Source organism: Pseudophryne corroboree, chromosome 5 (genome assembly GCF_028390025.1).
Source record: "Pseudophryne corroboree isolate aPseCor3 chromosome 5, aPseCor3.hap2, whole genome shotgun sequence".
Lineage (NCBI taxonomy): Eukaryota > Metazoa > Chordata > Amphibia > Anura > Myobatrachidae > Pseudophryne > Pseudophryne corroboree.
Genome location: NC_086448.1, coordinates 701,643,913 through 701,668,895, shown reverse-complemented (window position 1 = coordinate 701,668,895; position 24,983 = coordinate 701,643,913). Strand labels below are relative to the sequence as shown.

Below are 24,983 nucleotides of genomic sequence, written 5' to 3'. Positions count from 1 at the left end.
TCCTTACTATATGTCCCTTGATCCCGTCTATGTGTTTAATAACGTGGCTTGTTTTCTCTGTCTAGGGGTCTATATTGGCTATGTGCTCTACTACTCTTGCAATCTCTAGCAAAATGTCCTTTCTCTTTTTACAAATGTAACAATTTCTCGGTCTTTTCTTACCACCAGGGTTTTTGGGGTTTAGGCTGATGAGACTCTGGTGTAAGAGCCTGTATACTTTCAATCCCCAGCCTCTCCTCCTGCAGTTCTCTACGCCTAGCAATATTCTTATGGTGTTCAATCGCGCACTCTCTACGACAAGCTACTGTGGCCCCTCTCCAATCAGGCAAAAAATGTTTGTACCCTGTCCCTTACTGTCTGATTTAGTCCGTCCATTAATACAGAAACAGCTACCTTCCTGTAATTCGCATCGTTCCCTGTATCTGATACCCCCATGTATCTATCTATTATTTTCAGGTCCTGATGGAAGTATTCAGATGTCATTTCATTTTCCCTCTGTTTTATGGAGAAAATTTTTCTCCACTTAACAGTTGTGGGGAAATACAACTCTAGTTGCATGTTAATTTGCTCTAAGTTCTCCTGATTGTGTTTTGTCAGTCATAAGACTATCCGACTCTAATCTACAATCAGTGGTACATTTTTGGGTGTCAATATTAGGAGGTAGGCACGCTTTCAAAAATATCCGCCAGTGTTTGTTTGTCGGTTCATACGCATTACCCAGATCTCTGAAAAATTTTTGACATCTGGCTAAATGCTTCCGAGGGTTGGGGAATTCTGAAATGATTGATCGCAGCTCATCTCTGGGCCACGGGCAATACATTGCATTATTCCTGGTGAGGATTATTCCCTATCGGTTCCCCCATTGGAATTTACTATTTCCAAGACAGGGTGTAATCCTACCATTCCGTTCCTAATCTGTTTACTGTGAGGTGTTGTTGTCTCTGTGCAATGATCTGTCTCACACTTACCGGTAGCTGTGACCTCACCAGTTCTTTCATTGGGGAATATCGTTACTGCTCTACCTGGTCGGACAGGCCCCACCTGAGCTTCCTGCAGCAAGGTGACTGCTTGGAGGAGAGCTGCGATTTGGCTGGATATATTTGTTATTTTTTAAAAAAAATGTAGATTCAATATATATTACAAAGTACAGTATACCTATAGTTACAACTTATACAGTAAGCAGTTAAAACATACAGTTACATACAATTACAGTTACAGGCCAGTGATACAATTACCATTCCCTCCAATGCATCTTATGTCTCTCTCTCTCTCTCTGTAAATAAATACAGGAACTGATCTGCCAGCAAGTCAATCATCTTCTTGTGACCTATAACCTTGAAAAGACTTCAAAAACAGGATACATCTTGCAAAAAATAATTAGGGTTAATACATTGTTTTTACATATACGGTAGTGGTGGTGGTGCGGTCGCCATTATTTTCCCGCTGGGTTTGGAACCTGCTGCGCAAGCTAATTCCCTTTGCAAGTCTCCCTCCTGTTGCCATAAATTTAAACAATCTGTATGTCTACTCCTTTGTTTCTTGGATTTTATCAGACATATCCTTATCCTTAAGTTCTGTAATACCTCTGGTTCAAAGCTGCTCACCTTAGGGAATGGTACCCTATTCAGTCATACATACCCATTCATCGCAAAAAGCCTCCGTGTGTGAACCATACTTTTCACACATAATAAACCTCGCTGACCCCCTGGGCCGCAGCACCTCAACCTGAACCCTATTTTCTAAATGCCCACTGCTTGTGCAATTGGATCCCATCGCGGACTTTTTGCCAATAAACGCAATCCCCAATGCACACCGCAGATAGACGGTGAAAGACACCTAGCGCTTTCACTCGCTCCATCTCCGCTGAGTACCACGACTCACTCCAATAGTGAACACCGCGTACCCAGTGAGGCCCTATTTAGTTTCTATTTACTGGAAGTGTTTAGGAGTGACTTACCTATTCCAGTAAATATACACCGCTGGAGATTTTCCTGAGAGAAACCAGCGAAAACTCCCTATAACCTTATACACAAATTACACTTGCGTATGCTCTATCCAGCGTTAATGGTACCACGATTTTACGCAAAAGCTCGTAAAGGGGTATCCAGTTGCGCTATATATATCGCACCCACAAATGCGCAGTCCAATCGCACAGCATATAGGTACTTGTTACTTATCTGCCGTACGACCACGGGTCGTTGTACAAACTGGGACCCTCAGTCCGGAGCGTAATACCAAAAAAAAACCTTTTTACTTCAATACTTCGCAATACAATGCACTATCACGCTCCTCTACAAATCACCTCACGATTTGCGTATTTCAATCTATATTAACGTGAGTCAGCCACTTCACGCAACCAAGCCTCCTCTTACTTGATGTACCACGCGACCCGACTTCCGGGGTTCAGTTCCACTCACTCCTACGTTCGCTCGCTCAAGTACACTTTGTCTTTTCTGTACAGAAAATTTGGATTCATTCAGATAGGCAGCTTTACCCCAGAGGCAATACAGTTTTTAAACTAAATTTAGAGTAACCTGCTTTTGAAATATGATAGTTATGTGCTATTGTATTAACTGTCTACTATCCCACCTTTGAACTAAACGACACTATTGTATAATTTGTACTCAGCGCCCGCATTCTTACGCACTTTGCGCAAACACGCGACCGTGCGTGTCTCTTACGCTGCGTGCGCAGTCCTTTACTTTGCCCAAGAATCATGTACAAAACCCTGCATCTGCAATAAAACAAATCACACAGCTTCTATAAATGTGAGCAATAAAAACTACTATTGCCCACTAAACACAACACACACTTGTTCCGTATAAACCTTTACAACTAGGCCAGACTGTGTTTGTGCTTTACGCTTACTTCCTTAAAATACTGTTATTTCAGATTTACCTATACATTTACCTATATAGCAACAAATGTATCCTATTTCACACAGATCTATAATGACTCTAGCAATAATCAATAATTTAAATGATATGATTCAGATTGGATAGCCATCTTGCAGAACATACATTGATATAAACACACACATAATTTTAAGATTATATATATGTACTATTCACTGGTCTCCTATGGGACTCATTTACCCATTCAGTGCTTCTAATTTGCATATCAATGCTATGTGCTTTTGGCTGCCTGTAAAGGTGGTTTTTCACTGCTAGGAAAAAGCAGTTACACAGGTTAATTTGCATTTCAATGGCTATCTTATAGCAAGCAGAGTTACTAAATCCTAGAGGTAAAAGAAAAGAAAAAAACGTTTTTTTTTTTTTTATCTGTCTGTAATTCTTACATTAAGTATTCATCTCTTAACTCTCACTAGGCCCAGCTGAAACTATTTGTAATTGACTATGGCATGGGCTAAATAAATGCATTGGTAACTCATAAATCGTGTTTCATGTGACCAAGGAAAGCTGATTATTCTGAGCAGACTGAAAACCAGCCATTTAAAAAAATGACCTTCCCAAAATGGCCGCTGCTCCTCCCCCTTCCACATCCATGAGGGTTACACAAAATGGTGGACAGGCCATGTGGTTAGTCCAAAATGGAGGACAGACCATGCGGCTTCCTTTGTCACAAAGAAATCATACATCATACAAGCACCAGAAGTTATTTTAGGCCTGAGTTGAAAATAAAAACTATATCAAGGCTATGCAGCAACTTTTAAACCTACTTAACAGATAAACAATCCAATCTGAATCAAACATAATATGACTTATTTGAACCTTGTTTTGCAACAATAAAAATACATTTTAGCATCTTAAATATTATGAGAAACGCATTGTCCCTTGAATTTCATACCAGCGGCTTACTGATACCACAAAATTACATTAAAGTGGATGTTATATTCATCAGCTTCCCAATGAGTCCATTGGAGCTGGTCAATTACAGCTGCGTTTGTAATGTACAGTGCATCATTAAGAACGTGATATCCCGTGAGAGCCCCCAATTGACAATGCTGATTTATATACAGGAATGAAAGCTATACCTTAAACACACTTTACGTACTTTTTACACTGTCAGCATACAGAGTCCCGTATCATGTACGGACTTTGCATACAAACGCCGCGCTGACGGTACAAAGTACACACAGCGCGTACACACTAGTGATGAGCGGGTTCGGTTTTACTCGGTTTTACTCGGTTTTACTCGGTTCTCAAAACGGCATCTTATTGGCTCACGGATGTCACGTGTTTTGGATAGCCAATAAGATGCCGTTTTGAGAACCGAGTAAAACCGAGTAAAACCGAGTAAAACCGAACCTCGCTCATCACTAGTACACACCCAATAAATACACTTTAAACCTTATGCAGCAATGCAGTGTGATGCTATTACACTTTAAACCTTATGCACCAATGCAGTGTGATGCTATTACACTTTAAACCTTAGCAGGGAAAGAAATACACGACACCAGTCTGTAGTTAAACCACTGGGTTCCGACACCACAGCGTATTATTGCTGAAAGGGGGTTACAATACAAACAATACAATACAATATAACAGAGTAAATGGCTACAGTCAATGTTACATACGTGAGTGGATTCACTTGCGCTACCCGGTACGGTCCTCCGCCATCTGATAGATAACATTGTGAGCCTTCTGTCTGACCAGGCCTGCTCTCTTTATTCACTTCATCCAAAACATAACACAATGGATACTGTAATCTCTTTGTCCATTGGACACAGGGATGGTAATTTACAGTACAGGAGAGGTCATAGGTCTGTTTGAATAGGTGGGCGATGTCTATTTTCACTGCTCTTGTGGGTGGTCTCCTCTAGATTCCCGCCGCATACATAATGTACAGTAAATACAGTTTATATCTATATTCTGCTCCTGCACATAACTATCTGCAGGAACATGCAATCTTCCTCAAACCAACACCGGAATGTTTCCCTTAAAATACCCTACAGCTGGATACCAAACACCACCTTGTAACCTTGTTCTGTCCCCTCCTATTCTGTAAAGGTGAATCCCTTTGTTCTGAAACCATTCAAACTGTTGTTACTTTCTGATGTGGAGCAGGGAGGCTATGTGTACATTGTGCACTATTTGGATTAAATATGTAATGTATTTTGATAGCCTTCCATGCGCTCACAAACTCTACCGTAAATACTCATACCACGCGTTAATGCGCAGGACCGCGGGAGCGACCATACGCAAATTGCGAATATGCGCACGCTAAGGAGAGCAAGTACGCGCACGGAGGCCATCTGTGTGTAGTTTGCACATGATGTGTGTACTGCACTATTTTTCGACTTTGACAATAGCTACAGCAGCAGAGGACACTGACATAAGTATCAGGGTGGCAGAAAACCACGGTATTTGGTGCCGTAGAAGATGGTTTAAGTTAGAGAAGGATAAGCACATGAGGATTGAGGGCTCTGCTCGTTAGAGCTTACATTCTACAGGGGAGGGGCAGACAAAACAGGTGCCACAGATGGGGTAGACAGTGAGCGAGGAGGGGGTTAGAAACAGTTATGGGTTCTATTCGACCAATGTCCTATCTGTATGAGGTTTGTCTGTTCTCCCTGTTCTAGCAGGTCTGTTTTTCCGCCTAGGCAATACATTCGGCAGGAGCAATAAACACATGGATCGGCGAGTCCACGAGTTTTTGCACCTGCACAAAGAAAAACGTAGGCATTTTTCGTCAATGACTTTTCACTAAAAAAAAAAAAAAAGTAAAAAGGCATTGGCGAAATTACTAGCCGGCGCCAAGTATTTTGTCACTTAGTGGCAGAATATATTTATCTTTTTGTTTTTAAAAATGGGAGAAAATGGTCCGCAATTAAATACGCACGGGTGTAAATTCAATAGCTTCGAAAATGCCGGAGCTAATTGAATATCCCTATAGTGTAATACATACTTACCTAATCTCCCAGAAGTTGCGGTAGAGACTCTAGATTTTTTGGGTACCCCTCTGCACCCACAGAAAAGAGTACTTTCTCCTGCATTCAGCCCACTTATTATTAGTGAAGTGGGCTGGATAGGGAGGTAATGCCTTAAATCGTGGTCTGTATGGAGTGGACGGGGTTAAAACATACTTACCTACTCTCCCGGAAGCTGCAGGAGGCTCCCGTTTTTTGGGGTAGCCCCCCGCACCCAGGGCCGGTTCTGTGATCTGTGGCGCCCCGGGCAAAATATGGGGGGCGTGGCTTCGATTGGGGGCGTGGTCAGCTCGCTGAAAGAAAAAATAAAAATAAATAAAAACTATACTTACCATCCCCGTTCCTGATCCAGACCCCCTCCGCCGGCGGCGCCGCTCTTCTCCTCTCCTCTGTTCTCTTCGATCTATGGGAGAGACGTTATTACGTCTCTCCCATAGAACAGCATAGACACTAGAGGTCAATTATGACCCCTAGTGTCTGTGCCACTATGCTGTGCGGTGCGCGATGACGTCATCGCGCATCGCACAGCAGAGGTCCTCAAGACGAAGGGAAACTAGACCGTAGCGTCTAGTTTCCCTTCATGGAGAGGACCTTTGCTGTGCGGTGCGCGATGACGTCATCGCGCACCGCATAACTAAGGTCCTCTCCATGAAGGGAAACTAGACGCTACGCGTCTGGTTCCCTTCAAAGCGGGGGGGCACAGCAGGGCACTACGGGGGGCACAGTGGCGGATCTTGCCCTGGTGCGGCGCCCTCCGGATGGCGCCGGCGCCCTCCGGAAGGCGGCGCCCCGGGCAAAAGTACCGCTTGCCCGTGGCAAGAACCGCCACTGCCCGCACCCCCGGAAGAGTGGGCAGGTCTCCCGCATCCTGCTCGCACAATAGTGATGCGAGCAGGATGGAGAGATAACCTTCCGCATTCGCAGCATTTCCCGATGCGGGGGCGGGGCTTAGTGATGTCACAGTCTGGCCCCGCCCCCCGAAGACACCTGCAGCGTCTCCTCTCCGGGCTTCTCCCGGAGAGGAGAAATACAATGTAGGTAAGTATAGGTTAAAATGACATACATCATGGTCATGACGCTTCCCAATGTGCCCTGCTGTTTCTCCTCTCCGGGCTTCTCCCAGAGAGGAGTATTTAAAAGTAGGTAAGTATTGCGGAATCACTTAAAAACAGAACACCGGGTGGAATCTAGACAGAAAGGTACTGTAAACCTTTACATGTTCCACAAAGTGCTGAAGCATACATGGTGCAACAGTACTCCCTTTAAATAAGTACGAGAGGGCAAGAGTATTTTCTCTCTAGCTGTACTAGTATTTTGGACCTGTCATTCACCAGGCCGAGAGCATGCAAAATTCATGAAAACTATGAACTGCCTGGGTTCCAGTCACCAAACAAGTTATTACAGAAGCATTTGATGAAAACAAATAAAATGTCCACCCATGACAAGGGACCCAAATCAAAGCATGCACAGTAAATTTGCTAAATCTGCAGCTGTTTGGAGATGTTGAGTTACTGACTAAATACTTCTTTGTACAGTATCAAAAGTCATCTTCTTGTTTTAGCATACACTGTTCATCAGTTGTTGCAAAGTTAATTTTAACTTGCTAAAAGAATTTTGATCAGGAAATGGCAACATAACTTTATCTATGACTAATAGCAGAGATGGTATCTATATATGTCAACAGAGTCTAAAGTTTGACATCAGCTTTTATTCTTGTTAACCACAAAAGAAAGTTTTTTTGTCTCTCCATTACAGTTCCTTTCTTTGTGATACTGAAAGTGCTTGCAGCTGTAGTATGTTTTATGGTTGTATTAGTTCTGTGTTAGTTTGTCTCTTCTGTTTGTTGTGTGCTGTTTTTGTTCCTTCACTGGCTGGAGGATAAAGTGTCAAAGTGTGTGTGTGTGTGTGTGTGTGTGTGTGTGTGTGTGTGTGTGTGTGTGTGTGTGTGTGTGTGTGTGTGTGTGTATATATATATATATATATATATAATTTTAATACCTACCGGTAAATCCTTTTCTCTTAGTCCGTAGAGGATACTGGGGATGCTTCAAGAACCATGGGGTATAGACGGGATCCGCAGGAGACATGGGCACACTATAAGACTTTGAATGGGTGTGAACTGGCTCCTCCCTCAATGCCCCTCCTCCAGACTTCAGTTATAGGAACTGTGCACAGGGAGACGGACATTTAGAGGAAAAGGATTTAATTAATAATTTAAACTAAGGTGAGATACATACCAGCTCACACCACCAACATGGCATTCAACAACAACGCATGCAACGGCATGACCAACAGCAGTCACAGAGTTGACTGAACTCAACGCAACATGAGCGTAACAATAACCAAACTGCAGATACAGCCCGCACTGGGACGGGCGCCCAGCATCCTCTACGGACTAAGAGAAACGGATTTACCGGTAGGTATTAAAATCCTATTTTCTCATACGTCCTAGAGGATGCTTCAAGAACCATGGGGTTTATACCAAAGCTCTAGAATGGGCGGGAGAGTGCGGATGACTCTGCAGCACCGATTGACCAAACAAGAGGTCCTCCTCAGCCAGGGTATCAAACTTGTAAAATTTCGCAAAGGTGTTTGATCCCGACCAAGTAGCAGCTCGGCAAAGCTGTAATGCAGAGACCCCTCGGGCAGCCGCCCAGGATGAACCCACCTTTCTGGTAGAATGGGCTTTAACCGATTTCGGTAACGGCAGAGCCTCTGTTTTCCTAAGCTGCACCATCCTGGCAACATAGATCCTCACATCGAGAGACATTGACTCCGCCAAGGTGTCAGTAGCCACTGGCACCACAATTGGCTGGTTAACATGAAATGATTAAACCACTTTTGGCAGAAATTGTTGACGAGTTCTTAACTCCGCTCTATCAGCATGGAAAATCAAATAGGGGCTTTTGTGAGACAAAGCCGCCAACTCAGACACTCGCCTTGCAGACGCCAAGGCCAACAACATGACCACTTTCCAAGTAAGGAATTTTAACTCAACCTTGCGCAAAGGTTCAAACCAATGTGATTGCAAGAATTGCAACACCACATTAAGATCCCATGGTGCCACTGGGGGCACAAAGGGAGGTTGGATGTGCAGCACGCCTTTTGCGAAGGTCTGAACTTCTGGAAGGGAGGCCAATTCTTTCTGAAAAAAGATCGACAAGGCCGAAATCTGTACTTTAATAGAGCCAAACTTTAGGCCCGCATCCACACCTGCTTGTATGAAATGGAGCAAACGTCCCAGGTGAAATTCTTCCGTAGGAGCCTTCTTGGATTCACACCAAGACACATATTTTCTCCAAATACGGTGGTAATGCTTTGCCGTTACTTATTTTCTAGCCTGAAGAAGTGTGGGAATGACTTCACTGGGAATAACCGCCATGCCGTAAAACGCAGCCGCGGTAAGTCCTGATACACGCACGGCCCCTGTTGTAACAGGTCCTCCCGAAGAGGAAGAGGCCAGGGATCTTCTATGAGCAAATCCTGAAGATCTGGCTACCAGGCCCTTTTTGGCCAATCCGGAACAATGAGGATCGCCTGAACCTTTGTTCTTCTTATAATTTTTATCACCTTTGGAATGAGTGGAAGTGGAGGGAACACATAGACCAATAAGTTTTTTGGGGGAAAGTGCGTCAATGTGGCGCAAAGCAGCTCAGTTTGTTCAGGTCCAAATAATAAATGTCACCACATTTAAACACAATTTCACACAACACAAATTTTGGACCTGTATAACATACGGTGCGCTTAATAGGGAAGAAGCTAATACATCCCTTTTTAGGAGAGGTGCAGAGAATTTCTTGTATTTCCAATTCTTCTTCAGGTGATATATATCCGGAATGGGTACCCCAGAAGAAATTATAACAAAAGAAATACAATGTGCAGTTTGTTCTTAAACAAGTAACGAGGTGAGAATACAGATTTTTAGAAGCTGCTCAAGGGCGTACCCCACTCACACAAAGGATAGAGGTAGTATACACATTAAGGTATCTTTTAACCAAGTAGTGCCCTGATCCCTTTAAAAGTCCCGTCTGGTGTCTTTCATTCTCTGAAGTGCAAACCAGTCAGGTGATGTTACCCAAAAGTAGTCAGCTTACAATAATTAGAAGGCGTACCCCAACACTCACAGCAAGAGGGAGGGTGGTAAACGCATCAAGGAATCTTTGTGTTGAATGTTGTCCTAGGTTCTTTTTCTCATAATGTATGTCCGGGACATGTGTCCCAATATGAAAAGATATGATAACAAACAAAACAATGTGTAGTATATCCTTAACAACCAGGGAGTAAGAATATGGGGTTTTAGAGACTTATTCAAAGGCATACCCCACTCACATAAAAGGTAGAGGGAGTACACACATCAAGGTATCTTTAAAACCAAATAGTGCCCCAATCACTTTAGAAACCGCTCTGGTGTCTTTCACTCTCTAGATGCAAAACCAGTTCAGTGGTATTATCCAAGGATTTGTAATATTCAGGGGCGTACCCCAACACTCACAGTTCATAGTGTGTTGGTGCTCCCATAAAGGTATCTTTTACACGGCTGGTGAAAATCTTCATACAAAGCACTGGAGCACTCAGGTCCGTGGCAGTCAGAAAAAGCAATATTTATTGCATTAAAAATCCATAAAATGTTCCGTATAAAAACATGTTACAAAAATCCACACGCAATGTGAATAAAAGTTGCACCAACATCAAAAAACATGCAAAGTTAAAAACAAAAGAAAGTAACAAACATCAGCTGGAAGGTGTGAAGCTACTCACACTACTGTGTCAACGCGTTTCGGTGAATAACCTTTATCAAGACATGATGGAGTGTGCAGGAGCTTGATATTTATACTGTCACTAACCAATTACATTAATGCAGGAAATGACCTCACGTGCTTAATTGGATTTCAGGTCAGTAAATATATTGTATAAATTGTTTACCACATTAAATTTTTTTGCATATGGATCATACATAAAATGCACCAATACAGGACTTAATTTAAAAAGTAACGCTGGCCGGAAGTTCCCATTTCCCAATGCTCATGGGAAATGTAGTCCATCCTCCGTCTGATCTCACCGGAAGTGATGTCATATTGTGGACCAGATAACAGGATGTGGCCGTCCTCTGGGTTTGTGAGCATTATGTTTCCTTTCTTCTGCCCGGCATTATGGTCCCATCAACGGAAGTGACGGCATCCTGTAGTTCATCAACAGGATGTTGTCACACATTTTCCCAATAGTTCTGGGTATTATAGTTTAACAGTGTATAGCAGCCGGAAGTCTCCTCAATTCTAACAGGAAGAAAGAATGAGGCATCATGGTAAATGTAGTTTTAAGTAAAACGGTCTGATTGTCTCTTTTTCTGTATAATAATGGTTTTACAATCGGCCAGACAATAAAATATTGCAACAGATACAGTTCTCACCCAATACTGTATAGTAAATCTAATAAGTGGGTAAATATATAAATAAATACAACAGTGGTTATGTGTAATTTAAATTACATAATGCTCAAAGATTGACAGTGAGAACAACAAATGACCCATAAGTGCTATAAAAACCATTTTAATTCAAAATCACAGTTCAATCCGTTTGGGCTGAGAGTGTTATAGTTAAAAATACAGTTCATCTCTGTTTTTGCCAGGAGAGGAGCTGTATTGGTATTTCTGACAGTTGTCTTAATGTGTCTCAGACCGTAAAAGCCAGTGATATCAGAAATAGATGAACCGTGTTGGGTCTTAAAATGTAACGATAAAGAGTCTCTCCAGCCCCTTCTTTATGTTCCTGATATGTTCCCCCATTCTAATTTTTAGGGGGCGAGAAGTGCGACCAATATAAAATAAATTGCATTTACATCTGATGGCGTATATGACGTTTTTTGTGTCGCAAGTTACGAAATCTTTAATGTCCACTTTGTTATTATTTATAAGCACATTTTCGATTTTATTGCTGCCCTCGCCTTTCACATTCTTACAACCTATACACCCACCGCATCTATAGAATCCCTTTGAGGTGATTCTTAAAGGGGCCGGAGGTGGTGGAAGGGCACTGGAGACCAGCTTGTGCCTTAGGTTAGGGGCCTTACGGTAAATATGTACCGGTCTCTCAGGCACAAGGGTGCCACTAACAGGGTCCTTCATCAGGAGTCCCCAATGGTTTTTTAGAATACATTCTATGGCTTTATGTTGTACATTAAATTCAGTGACAAATGCCCATTCGTATCTGCTATCTCTTTCCCTCTGGGCATTGTTGGACAAAAGATCTTTCTGTTCCATTCAACTAACTTCTCCCTTGGCCTTCATTACCTTCTCTTTGTTATACCCACAGTCCTCAATTGTCTGAGCTAGTTCTATTGCTTGTGAGTGAAACGTTATATTGTCACTGCAATTTCTCGTCAGCCTTTTAAATTGACCTACTGGGATAGAGCTTAACCAGTTTTTGTGGTGGCAGTAATGTAGGAACCTGAGTCCGTAGGCTTGGAGAAAGTTTTAGTGTTGAGTTTCCTGTCCTGTACATATACAGTTATGTTCAAAAAATGTATACTGTATTTATCACTAACAAAGGAAAGTTGAATATTCCTATTGTTGGTATTGAGCAGGGTACAAAATGTCTCCAGTGATTCTTTATCACCCCTCCAGACGAAAAAAATATTGTCGATGTACCGAACATAGGACACCAAGCCCGCACCGAGTATGTTGCAGACCAGATGGTCTCAGCTTCCCACAACCCCATAAAGAGGTTTGCGTAACACATAGACCGACTGAAACACCCACAGTGTCACTAGGGCGTCCACCGCTATCGCTTGAGGGTCCCTTGACCTGGAACAATATCTCTGAAGTTTCTTGTTGAGGCGAAACGCCATCATGTCTACTTGAGGAAATCCCCAACGACTTGTCACTTCTGCAAAGACCTCTTGATGAAGACCCCACTCTCCTGGATGCTGGATGGAGATCATGTCTGCTGAGAAAGTCTGCTTCCCAGTTGTCTGACCCGCTTTGTCCAGTAAAGACCAATGGCTGAATGAATAAACGATATGGCTGCTACAGGTGCATGCAATGTACCACTTGCAGATCCATGACAACTGGGCAGTTCTCCAGCCATCCGCTTTATGGCACAAAGATAAAACTCCGACACCACCTGACATGTATGATGGATCACGTCATCTATTTTGTGACTTGTCTCTGTGGGAAGATGTATGTTGGTAAGACTATCAGATCGTTCCATGAGAGAATGAACCAACACCGATCCTCAATTCATTTGGCATACTCAACCGGCAAAACCGACAAACCTGTCGCGGCACACTTCTTGCAACTTCAACATCAACTTTCAACTCTAAGATGCATGATGATTGTCTGGGTTCCACCATTACCCCGGGGTGGCGATAGGGGCAAGCTCCTATTAAAGAGAGAAGCCTATTGGATCCACTTTCTCGGGACAGTGTCCCCTAAAGGACCCAATGAACAGAATCCGCTCCATATGTTCATATAGATCTACGTCCATTTTCAATACATTTTTACTACATTTTTTCTATTTTTACGTTATCTTGACAGTGCTGGGGTGTTCTGGTACCATTGAGCTTGCTGGCCATGGCTACACGGCACCCCTTGACCCACAGGCTTTAATATTTAGTATTTAATTTTTTGTCTTATGATAAGTGAATCTTTGTGTTTATATATCTTTGAACACGAGGACTCATCTGTGTGGTGTTTATATGTACTCACTTGACTAAGGATTTATTTTCTGCATTGGTGCTCTTGGAATGTTTTGGAATTATGGAGCTATAAATACCGTGGGAAGCCTATATAACCACCGATATATCCAGTGCATTTTTCATCCCATAATTATACATTTATATTTAGTTGTTCGATATACTGTATTACTATTTTTGATGACTTGATGGCAGCTATGCATGTAAGTGTGTATATTCACTAACTTTTCTGGGTAAGGTGTTATCTTAATAGCGCCAGCCCTGACATGTTGTAATGTTGTTGTTCTGCAATACTACCCACTGCTATACCTATCCCCTGTCTCCTGCGCCAGAGCGGGCATTGCGTCCTAGTGATACATGCCAGGCTGGTTGCTAAGAGACGCGGGATGACGCGCAACCGGAAGTGCGCATTCTGAGACAGGAAGCGCTATGCGTTCCACGGTGGTGGCGTGCGTTCCACCGCCGAGAACTGCTTCCATTTATCTTCTGTATGGTTATTTCATTATTGCCTTTTTCATTTATTTTTGCTGCTTGTAGTTATTAACCTATACACACTGGTCTTGGCTTTTTGGTGGACATCATACTAGTATTTTGCTGCAAATAATAGATACGAGCTCCCTATTGGCTAGGAATTAATTGGTGGGCTGTCCCTTAGGGTATTTATGGCTCCACAGGCAGGATGTGTGCAGGGGAGATGGCAGCCTAAAATTTTGGTCTTGACAAAGGTTCCATAGAGGACCGAAACGTTGACCCTGACCCTGTAAACTATGTGAGCTGAATTAAAGAAATCTCATTTTCACTATTGAAGAAGCCTGGTGAGTGCGTTCCTTGTCACTTTTTCTATGTTTGAGACAGCTTCTGGAGGGGACTGATCTCTGGCTCTTGCACCCCAGCAGTTGTGACAGTTCAGTATGCGAGTGCAACTTCTCTGGATCTATATCTCTATCTCTATCTCTATCTATATCTATATATATATATATATATATATATATATTAATATTATACACAAAATGGGAGATCCCGCACTTACACACCAAAGCCAGCAGCTGGGGTGCCACATCAGAGTCCAACCCACTACAAGGTGGGAGCCATAGTACAGTACAGTATTTCCCACACAAGTGGGAATGATAGCACTCTCCAGACTAAATAAATTGCAGTAATCAAAAAATTGCATTTAATGAAAGAAAAAGATAGATCTCACAGTTCCAAAGGAAATCCACATAAACACCAACGTTTCGGTCCTCGACGGGACCTTTGTCAAGGTACATGCAGCACAGTCAAAAGGTTCAGCAGCTGTCAATTAGAAGTAAGGGAACTGGAACATGAGACTCAGTCTCCCAGGCCCCTGTTAAATACCTGCACTAATCAGTGGAAAAGTGCCACTACTGCGCCACACAAAGGAGGAAGTGAGTGTGGAGCGTGGTGGAACGCACAGTTGAACCGCACACGTCACTTCCGGTATTACCGGAAGTGACATCGGCGACAGCAGAGGGCTCAGAAAGTAATTTTACAAACAGTAGTAAAATGAGTAAAGTAGCGCCTGTATAGTAGCGCTGTCTGAGCGCTGGGCTATGTACAATAGCGCATCCAGGCTCACTACATTTGCGTTCCACTGATCGGAAGTTAAAACGTCACATCCGGTCTGGCAGGACCAGCAGTAATATTTACATTAAAGGGGACAGTGTGGGCTGAACGGACATAATTAAACAGGTTGAACACGATGGGCAATTTGCCTCTATTCAACCTCAAATACTATGTTACTATGTTATAATAGGGTGGTCTTCTGTATGCCGGCGGTCAGTATACCGGCGCCGGGAGCCCGACAGCCGGCATACCGACACTTGTTTTCCCTCGTGGGGGTCCACGACCCCCATAGAGGGAGAATAAAATAGTGTGGCGCGCGTAGCGTGGCGAGCGCAGCGAGCCCGCAAGGGGCTCATTTGCGCTCGCCACACTGTCGGTAAGCCGGCGGTCGGGCTCCCGGCGCCGGTATGCTGGTCGCCGGGAGCCCGACCGCCGGCCAGCCGTAGTGAACCCTTATAATAATAGGACTAACAGGAGGCCAACATATCATATAATAGGACTTTAATACCTACCGGTAAATCCTTTTCTCTTAGTCCGTAGAGGATGCTGGGGTCATATCAAGAACCATGGGGTATAGACGGGATCCACAGGAGACATGGGCACTTTAAGACTTTCAAAGGGGTGTGAACTGGCTCCTCCCTCTATGCCCCTCCTCCAGACTCCAGTTATAGGAACTGTGCCCAGGGAGACGGACATTTCGAGGAAAAGGATTTATAAACTAAGGTGAGATACATACCAGCTCACACCTCAAGCACGCCGTACAACATGGCATTTAACACAACGCAAGTCAACGGCATGAACCACATCAGCAACAGGCTAACTATAAACGTAACACAACATGTGTGCAACCACAACTAATAACTGCAGATACAGTACGCACTGGGACGGGCGCCCAGCATCCTCTACGGACTAAGAGAAAAGGATTTACCGGTAGGTATTAAAATCCTATTTTCTCATACGTCCTAGAGGATGCTGGGCTCACATCAAGAACCATGGGGTTTATACCAAAGCTCTAGAATGGGCGGGAGAGTGCGGATGACTCTGCAGCACCGATTGACCAAACAAGAGGTCCTCATTAGCCAGGGTATCAAACGTGTAGAACTTCGCAAAGGTGTTTGAACCCGACCAAATAGCTGCTCTGCAAAGTTGTAATGCCGAGACCCCCTGGGCAGCCGCCCAGGACGAGCCCACCTTTCTGGTAGAATGGGCCTTCACCGATTTCGGTAACTGCAATCCAGCCGTAGAATGAGCCTGCTGAACCGTATTACAGATCCAGCGCGCAATAGTCTGCTTGGAAGCAGGATCCCCAATTTTATTGTGAGCATACAAGACAAACAGAGCCTCCGTTTTCCAAAACTGAGCCGTTCTGGCGACATAAATTTTCAAAGCTCTCACTACAAGAAGCTTCGATTCCAGCAAGGCGTCAGTAGCACTGGCACCACAATAGGTTGGTTCAAATGGAATGATGATACCACTTTCAGCAGAAACTGCTGACAAGTCCTCAATTCTGCTCTATCTTCATGGAAGATCAAATAAGGGTGTCACTGACCTGGGTTCGGAGTGTTGAGAACTCGGGGGTTCTTCCGATGATCGGAAGGAGGAACCACAGCTGGGCCGGAGCAGGGATGGCCGGATGTAGGTTTTCCTCATGCAGAACTAGCCGTAGTAACTGGCGTATAATGCTGAGGAATTAAATGATGATTTGAGAATGATGATGAAGCACACAGAAGAATGAAGAACTTGTGAGCGATGCTGAAGAAATGAATGAGGATTTGAGAACGATGGTGAAGCACACAGATGAATGAAGAACTTGTGAGCGTTGCTGAAGAAATGAATGAGGATTTGAGAACGATGGTGAAGCACACTGAAGAATGAAGAATTTGTGAGCGATGTTGAAGAAATGAATGAGGATTTAAGATTCAGTGTAACTCTGGAAGTATGGAAGGCGTACCACTTGGAGATATCATGTAATACAGGAAACACAGGAGGTGTCCCCTTAAGAGAAACACTGTAACTCAGAGAATGTCCCACTGAGTGATACACTGTAACGCTGGTAGCACAGTGATTGTTCCACTGAGTGATACACTGTAACGCTGGTAGCACAGTGATTGTTCCACTAGGTGATACACTGTAACACTGGTAGCACAGTGATTGTTCCACTGAGTGATACTCTGCAAACGCTGGAAGCACCAGGAATGTTCCACTGAGTGATACTCTGCAAACGCTGGAAGCACAAGGAATGTTCCACTGAGAGATACTCTGCAAACGCTGGTACACAGGAGATGTTCAGTTAGAGAACTCACTGAACGCTGCTAGCACTGGTGATCATAGAAGAGACGATACTCAGGCGCCGGAGCTCTGCACGGCGTCTTCCTTTGAACTTCCCGCTCTCTCCCAATTGGCGGAAGGGGCCGATGACGTCACTCGCCCACCACGCTCCCGTGAACGCCAGGCGCAATGGCGGCGCCCACACCCCTGGAACCCGCCGGAGGCAGCGCCAGCAAGACACAACAACCCGGTGCCCACCGGGGGCGGCAACCGCCGAGAGACCCAGCGCACCCGGAGCGGTAAGCGCGGCAGCCGCAGCACCGGAAGTGTGACAAAGGGCTCTTGTGAGACAAGGCCGCCAATTCAGACACCCGCCTTGCGTATGCCAAGGCCAACAGCATGACCACTTTCCAAGTAAGGAATTTCAACTCTACCTCCTGTAAAGGTTCAAACCAATGAGATTGAAGGAACTGCAACACCATGTTAAGATCCCATGGTGCCACAGGGGGCACAAAAGGAGGTTGGATGTGCAATACGCCTTTCACGAAGGTCTGAACTTCTGGAAGGGAGGCCAATTGTTTTTTGGAAGAAAACCGATAAAGCCGAAATTTGAACTTTAATTGAGCCCAACTTTAGGCCCGCATCCACACCGGCTTGTAGAAAATGGAGAAACCGTCCTAACTGAAATTCTTACGTAGGAGCCTATTTGGATTCACACCAAGACACGTACTTTCTCCAAATACGATGGTAATGTGTAGACATTACTCCTTTCCTGGCCTGAATAAGAGTGGGATGACTTCCTTGGGAATACCCTTGCGGGCTAGAATCCGGCGTTCAACCTCCAAGCCGTCAAACGAAGCTGCGGTAAGTCTTGGAACACGCACGGCCCCTGCTGTAACAGATCCTCCCTCAGGGGAAGAGGCCAGGGATCTCCTATGAGTAATACCTGAAGCTCTGGATACCAAGCCCTTCTTGGCCAGTCTGGAACAATGAGTATCGCTTGAACCTTTGTTCTTTTTATGATCTTTATCATTTTTGGAATGAGTGGAAGCGGAGGAAACACGTACACCAACCGAAACACCCACACTGTCACTAGGGCGTCCACTGCTATTGCTTGTGGGTCTCTCGACCTGGAACAATATCTCTGAAGTTTCGTGTTAAGGCGAGACGCCATCATGTCTATTTGAGGAATTCCTCAAAGACTTGTCACTTCTGCAAAGACCTCTTGATGAAGACCCCACTCTCCTGGATGCTGGATGGAGATCGTGTCTGCTGAGGAAGTCTGCTTCCCGGTTGTCTACTCATGGAATGAAGATCGCTGATAGAGCGCTTGAATGCCTTTCCACCCAACGGAGCACCTTTGTGGCCTCTGCCATTGCCGCTCTGCTCTTTGTTCCACCCTGGCGGTTTATGTACGCTACTGCTGTTATGTTGTCCGACTGAATTAAGACAGGCCGATTGCAAAGAAAATGTTCCCCTTGCAGAAGGCCGTTGTGAATGGCCCTTAACTCCAGCACGTTTATGTGTAGACACATTTCCTGGCTTGACCATTTTCCCTGGAAGTTTTCCCCCTGCGTGACTGCTCCCCGGCCTCAGAGACTCGCATCCGTGGTCACTACGATCCAGTCCTGGACCCCGAACCTGCGTCCCTCTAGGAGGTGAGAGCTGTGTAGACACCACAGGAGTGAGATTCTGGTCTTGGAGGCCAGGGTTATCCTTCGGTGCATGTGCAGATGGGACCCAGACCACTTGTCCAATAGGTCCCACTGAAACACTCTGGCATGGAATCTGCCAAACTGAATGGCCTCGTAGGCCGCCACCATCTTCCCCAGCAACCGAGTGCATTGATGGATCGATACCCTTGCTGGTTTCAGAATTTGTTTGACCAGGTTCTGAATTTCCAGAGCCTTTTCCACTGGAAGAAAAACTCTCTGTAATTCTGTGTCCAGAATCATTCCCAAAAACGACAGCCGTCTCTTCGGGACCAACTGCGATTTTGGCAAGTTTAGGAGCCAACCATGTTGCTGCAGAATTGTCAGGGAGAGCATAATGTTCTGCAGTAATTGGTCCCTGGATCTCGCCTTTATCAGGAGATCGTCCAAGTACGGGATAATTGTGACTCCTTGTTTGAGCAGGAGAACCATCATTTCGGCCATTACTTTGGTGAAAACCCTCGGAGCCATGGACAGACCAAACAGCAACGTCTGAAATTGGTAATGACAATCCTGAACTGCAAACCTCAGGTAAGCCTGATGTGGAGGATAAATGGGAACATGTAAGTAGGCTTCCTTTATGTCTACCGACACCATAAAATCCCCCTCCTCCAGACTGGAGATCACAGCCCGTAGAGATTCCATCTTGAATTTGAATTTTTTTAGGTAGAAATTGAGGGATTTGAGGTTCAGGATTGGTCTGACTGAGCCATCTGGCTTCGGAACCACAAACAGGCTCGAATAAAAGCCTTCTCCCTGTTGTGACGGGGGAACCCTGACAATGACGTGATTGTGACACAATTTTTGTATCGTGGCGCATACCACGTCCCTGTCTGGAAGAGAAGCTGGTACGGCTGATTTGAAAAATCGGTGAGGGGGGACGTCTTGAAACTCCAGTTTGTACCCTTGGGACACTATTTCTAAAACCCATGGGTCTAGGCCCGAACCAGAACTGACTGAAGAGCCTGAGACGTGCCCCCACCGGTGCGAACTCCCGCAGAGGAGCCCCAGCGTCATGCGGTGGACTTGGCAGAAGCCGGGGAGGACTTCTGCTCCTGGGAACCGGCCACAGCCGGTGATCGCTTACCCTTTCCCTTTCCTCTAGTAGCAAGAAAGGAAGACCATCGGCCTTTTCTGTATTTATAGGGCCAAAAGGACTGCATCTGATACTGGTGTGCTTTCTTTTGTGCTGCAGGCACATAAGGTAAAAATGATGACTTACCCGCGGTAGCCGTAGATACCAACTCAGCGAGGCCGTCACCCCTTTATACGGTAGAGACTCCATAGCTTTTTTGGAGTCCGCATCAGCATTCCATTGATGAATCCACAATGCTCTCCTAGCTGTGACTGCCATGGCATTGGCCCCGTGAACCCAAGAGGCCAATATCTCTCGCAGCTTCCTTTAGGTAGACCGCAGCGTCCCTGATATGACCTAGCGTCAGAAGAATGTTATCCCTATCCAGGGTATCCAATTCAGATGACAGGTTATCTGCCCATTTTTCGATAGCACTACTCACCCATGCAGATGCAACGGCTGGTCTGAGTAGCGTACCCGTGAAAATAAAAATGGATTTCAATGTATTTTTCTGCCTACGATCCGCAGGATCCTTTAGGGCTGCCGTGTCAGGGGACGGAAGAGCCACTTTTTTGGACAGCCGTGATAAAGCCTTGTCCACAATGGGGGGTGACTCACATTTTTCCCTATCCACAGAGGGAAACGGATACGCCACTACAATCCTTTTGGTAATCTGAAACTTTTTGTCAGGATTTTCCCAAACCTTTTCACAAAGTCCTCAGTGATATGTAATACATGTTTTATAGCCACAATCATGCACTGAATGCTCTTTGCCAGTTTTGGATCTAATCTGGCATCACTATAGTCAACACTTGAGTCAGTCTCCGTGTCGGTATCCGTGTCTGCCAGCTGGGCAAATGAACGTTTTTGTGACCCCGAAGGGGTCTGGACTTAAAACAACACATCCTCTACGGATTTCTTACAAGCCTGGTTCTGAGCCTCAGATTTAGCCAATCTTTTATTAATCAGAGCCACATTTGCATTCAAAGCACTCAAAACATTCACCCAATCCGGTGTCGGCGGTGCCGACAGGGTCACTCCCACAGCCTTTTGTGTCCCCAACACAGTCTCCTCCTGGGAGGTGCACCCCATCTCAGACATGCCGACACACGTGCACCCACCACACGCAGATACACTGGGCCTATAGGGGACAGACCTACAGCAAAGCCTGTCAGAGAGACACAGAGGGAGATATAGCCAGCCCACACCCCAGCGCCCAAAACCTGGTCTGAACACCACAGCCAATGTCCCAGACCTGCAGCGCTTTTATAAACTAGTATATTGCACAAAATCGCCGTGTCCCCCCCCCCCCCCCGTTTTCCACCCTGTTACTTGTTATAGCAGTGTGAGGAAGGACCAGCGTCTCTGCAGCCATGTGAAGAGAAATGGCGCCGGCCTGTGTGCTGTGAGGACTAAGCCCCGCCCCCTTACTGGCGCACTTCAGACCCGCTCATTTTTAAACTTTTTGACACTGGCGGGGGTCCGGACAGTACCCAGACACCTTGTCCGCTGTTGCCAGTTACATAAATGAGGTTTATATGCTGCCCAGGGCACCCCCCGCGCCCTGCACCCTGCAGTGCTGTTGTCTGCGGGAGCATGGCGCGCAGCGCGGCCACTGTGCGGTACCTCCAAAGCCGTCACTGAAGTCTTCTGATCTTCTTCTACTCACCTGTCTTCTGACTTCTGGCTCTGTAAGGGGGGTGACGGCGGGCTCTGGGAATGAACCCCTAGGCGTACCTAGTGTTCCAAACCCTCAGGAGCTAATAGTGTCCTGTGGCCAAAGAAGCAGAGCCTTTAAACTCACTAGAAGTAGGTCTGACTTCTCTCCCCTAAGTCCCACGATGCAGGGAGACTGTTGCCAGCAGTGCTCCCTGAAAATAAAAAACCTAACTTAAAGTCTTTTCAGAGAAACTCAGTAGAGCTCCTCAGTGTGCATCCAGTCTGCCTGGGCACAGATTCTAAACTGGAGTCTGGAGGAGGGGCATAGAGGGAGGAGCCAGTTCACACCCCTTTGAAAGTCTTAAAGTGCCCATGTCTCCTGTGGATCCCATGGTTCTTGATGTGACCCCCTGCATCCTCTAGGACGTATGAGAAATATACATTATTATTATTATTATTATTATTATTATTATATACAATATTATTATATTGATATTATATTGATGTAGTCACCATATATAGTCAGTAACAGTGACTCCTGCTGGTGGGAGGTATAACAGGGACCTGAGAGAACACAAACAGGGAACACAAAAATTATTATTATTATTATTATTATTATTATTATTATTATTATATAAATAAATAAATAAATTATATATATATATATATATATATATATATATGCGCTCAGTAATGTTCACACCGGGATGCAGTCCATAGATCTGTAGACCTGACACAAGGATGGATAAACAAAAAAAGATATTAAGTCTAATAAATGGTATTACAATTCTGAAATTAGACAGTGGGTGAAAGCATGATTTATCTCAAAAAATAGATAACGGGTTATTCTCATTCATGCCCCGTGGGGCAATGGTATCAAGTCTGTGGGGTATAGTTAATTGAAGTCGAAAACTGCCGTCTGTCGAAAAGACGGCAGTTATCGACTTTTTAAGGTCGAATCCAGATTCGACCTATTGAATATTTTGCTAAATTTTTCGACAAGTCGATAAATTTGACTTGTCGAAAAGCATGTGGATCGGCGGAATAGCTGCCGATCCACATGTTGATGCCGAAAACGGGGCCAAATCCTGTCGACCATCTCAGTCCGACATCAAAATGATGTCTGAGATGCGGACCAAGAGGAGGCGAGGGGGGGTGGGGGGGAGCCGCAGGGAGACGGGGCGACAGCCGGCGGGCATACAGGGAGATCAGCGCTACAATAGCGCTGCAGCTGGATGTCACTCACCCGCCCGACCTCACGGCAGCTTCCACCCGGCTCCAGCACGCTGCTGGAGTCGGGTGGAAGCTGCCGTGAGGTCGGGCGGCTGAGTGACATCCTGCTGCAGTGCTACTCCGTAGCGCTGATCTCCCTGTATGTCCGCTAGCTGTCCCCCCGCGGCTCGCTCCTCCTCTGGGTCCCATCTAAATCGACTTGAAAAAGTCGAATTTAGATGGGATTGAATAGGGGTTGTCGGATCCATTCCGACAAATACATGTCGGAATGGATCCGACTTTAATTAAATATACCCCGTGAATCCCAAAACTTTCCTTTTTTCTCAGCAAGAGAGCACAGTCCTCACCACGCGCTGGTGGGAGAATCCAATCAATCAATTTACATCTTAAGTCCGAGACTTGATGACAAGAGTTCATGAAGTGTCGGGCTACAGGTAATACAGCCATCCCCGATGCGATAGCCTGGTGAATAGAGGTTCTATGGTTGGCCATTCTATCGCAAAATCGTCTGGTGGTCATACCCACATAATAGAGGCCACACTATATATATATATATATATATATATATATATACACACATAGATGTCCAAAGGCGGAAATAAACGGCATTCACAGGGTGTATCATATCAAAAAGACTGGTATATATTTGTAACGTTTCGGAGCCCCAGCCCCTTCTTCCAGACAACACCAGAATAAAACAAAATAAGTGTAACTCACCACATTAAGTACCTCCGCTGCCCGTCCACGCCATCCTCTCCTTCCCAGACGCGCCCAGAGCCGCAGGTCCACTTCCGGTGACACACTTCCGGGTGCGGGCTTCCGGCTGTCGTCATAGTAACGGCACTGCTTGCGCTTCACAACCCGGGGATCACCATGGAAACCCGGCCACAGTGCGGTCTATAGGGATAGGAAAAAGAAATGGATGATCTAGCAGCACACCCACAGACTAAGAAAGCAAATACATAAAAAATACATATACATGCGGAAAGGCCTGTCGTTCGTTCCTACGAATCTACATAATGATTTCGAATGGAAAAGGGAGCACCATAAGTTTGCACGTAAATTAAGATTAAAAGAACATTTTTAACATCAACCTGCCCCTACTGAGGCCACTACAGTTGAAAAATGTATTCAATCTGTTTCAAAATCTACATACGATCCTGTGTCCCTTAATCCTTCACTAAAAACATTTAGTCGTCTGCTAGACGAATCCGTTACAAGATTTCAATCAGCTCCGGGGAAGATTCAGAAAAATCTGTCACGTTGTGAAGCTACAGCCCTTAAGAACCTTGCCCAATATGAAGATATTATCATCAGGCCCGCCGATAAGGCCGGGGCCATTGTAATCCAAGATATAGGTGAATACCGCAGTGAAATTGAGAGACAGCTGGCGGATGTCAATGTCTACCAGAAATTACCAAGTGACCCCACAAAACGCTATCAGGTGGAACTGCGCTCCATTCTAGATACAGTGGTTAAAGATGGAATAATTTCTCCAGCACTACAGAAGATACTATACAAGGAATTCCCAAAAATTCCTGTGCTGTAAACACTCCCGAAGTTGCATAAGAACGCGGAGAGGCCGCCAGGACGGCCTATTATCTCCGCTCGGGACTCATTATATCAAAGTATTGCCCAGCTGCTGGATCATATCTTGCAGCCTCTGTTGTTATTTAAAAAATCTTTTCTTAAGGACACATCTAGTTTCATTAAATTGTTATTGGACATTGGACAGGTACCGGAAGGTACTTTGATGTGTTGTTTAGATGTCTGTAATTTATACACGTCAATACCTCACGAAGAAGGATTGACATCAATGAAACACTTTCTAGACCAGTTTTTAGATATATCAGTGTTCCATCATAAGTTGTTT

At 45.0% G+C, this 24,983-nt stretch overlaps 1 long non-coding RNA gene across 1 annotated transcript; it reads right to left on the bottom strand.

Moving 5' to 3' along the window:
• Window positions 1–10,519: 10,519 nt before the first annotated feature.
• Window positions 10,520–24,002, bottom strand: LOC134929351 (uncharacterized). The gene is made up of 3 exons (XR_010178500.1): window positions 23,828–24,002; window positions 22,391–22,441; window positions 10,520–11,163 (listed from the first exon to the last, which is right to left on the bottom strand). It is a non-coding gene; the product is annotated as an uncharacterized LOC134929351 (long non-coding RNA).
• Between the last annotated feature and the right edge of the window lie 981 nt (window positions 24,003–24,983).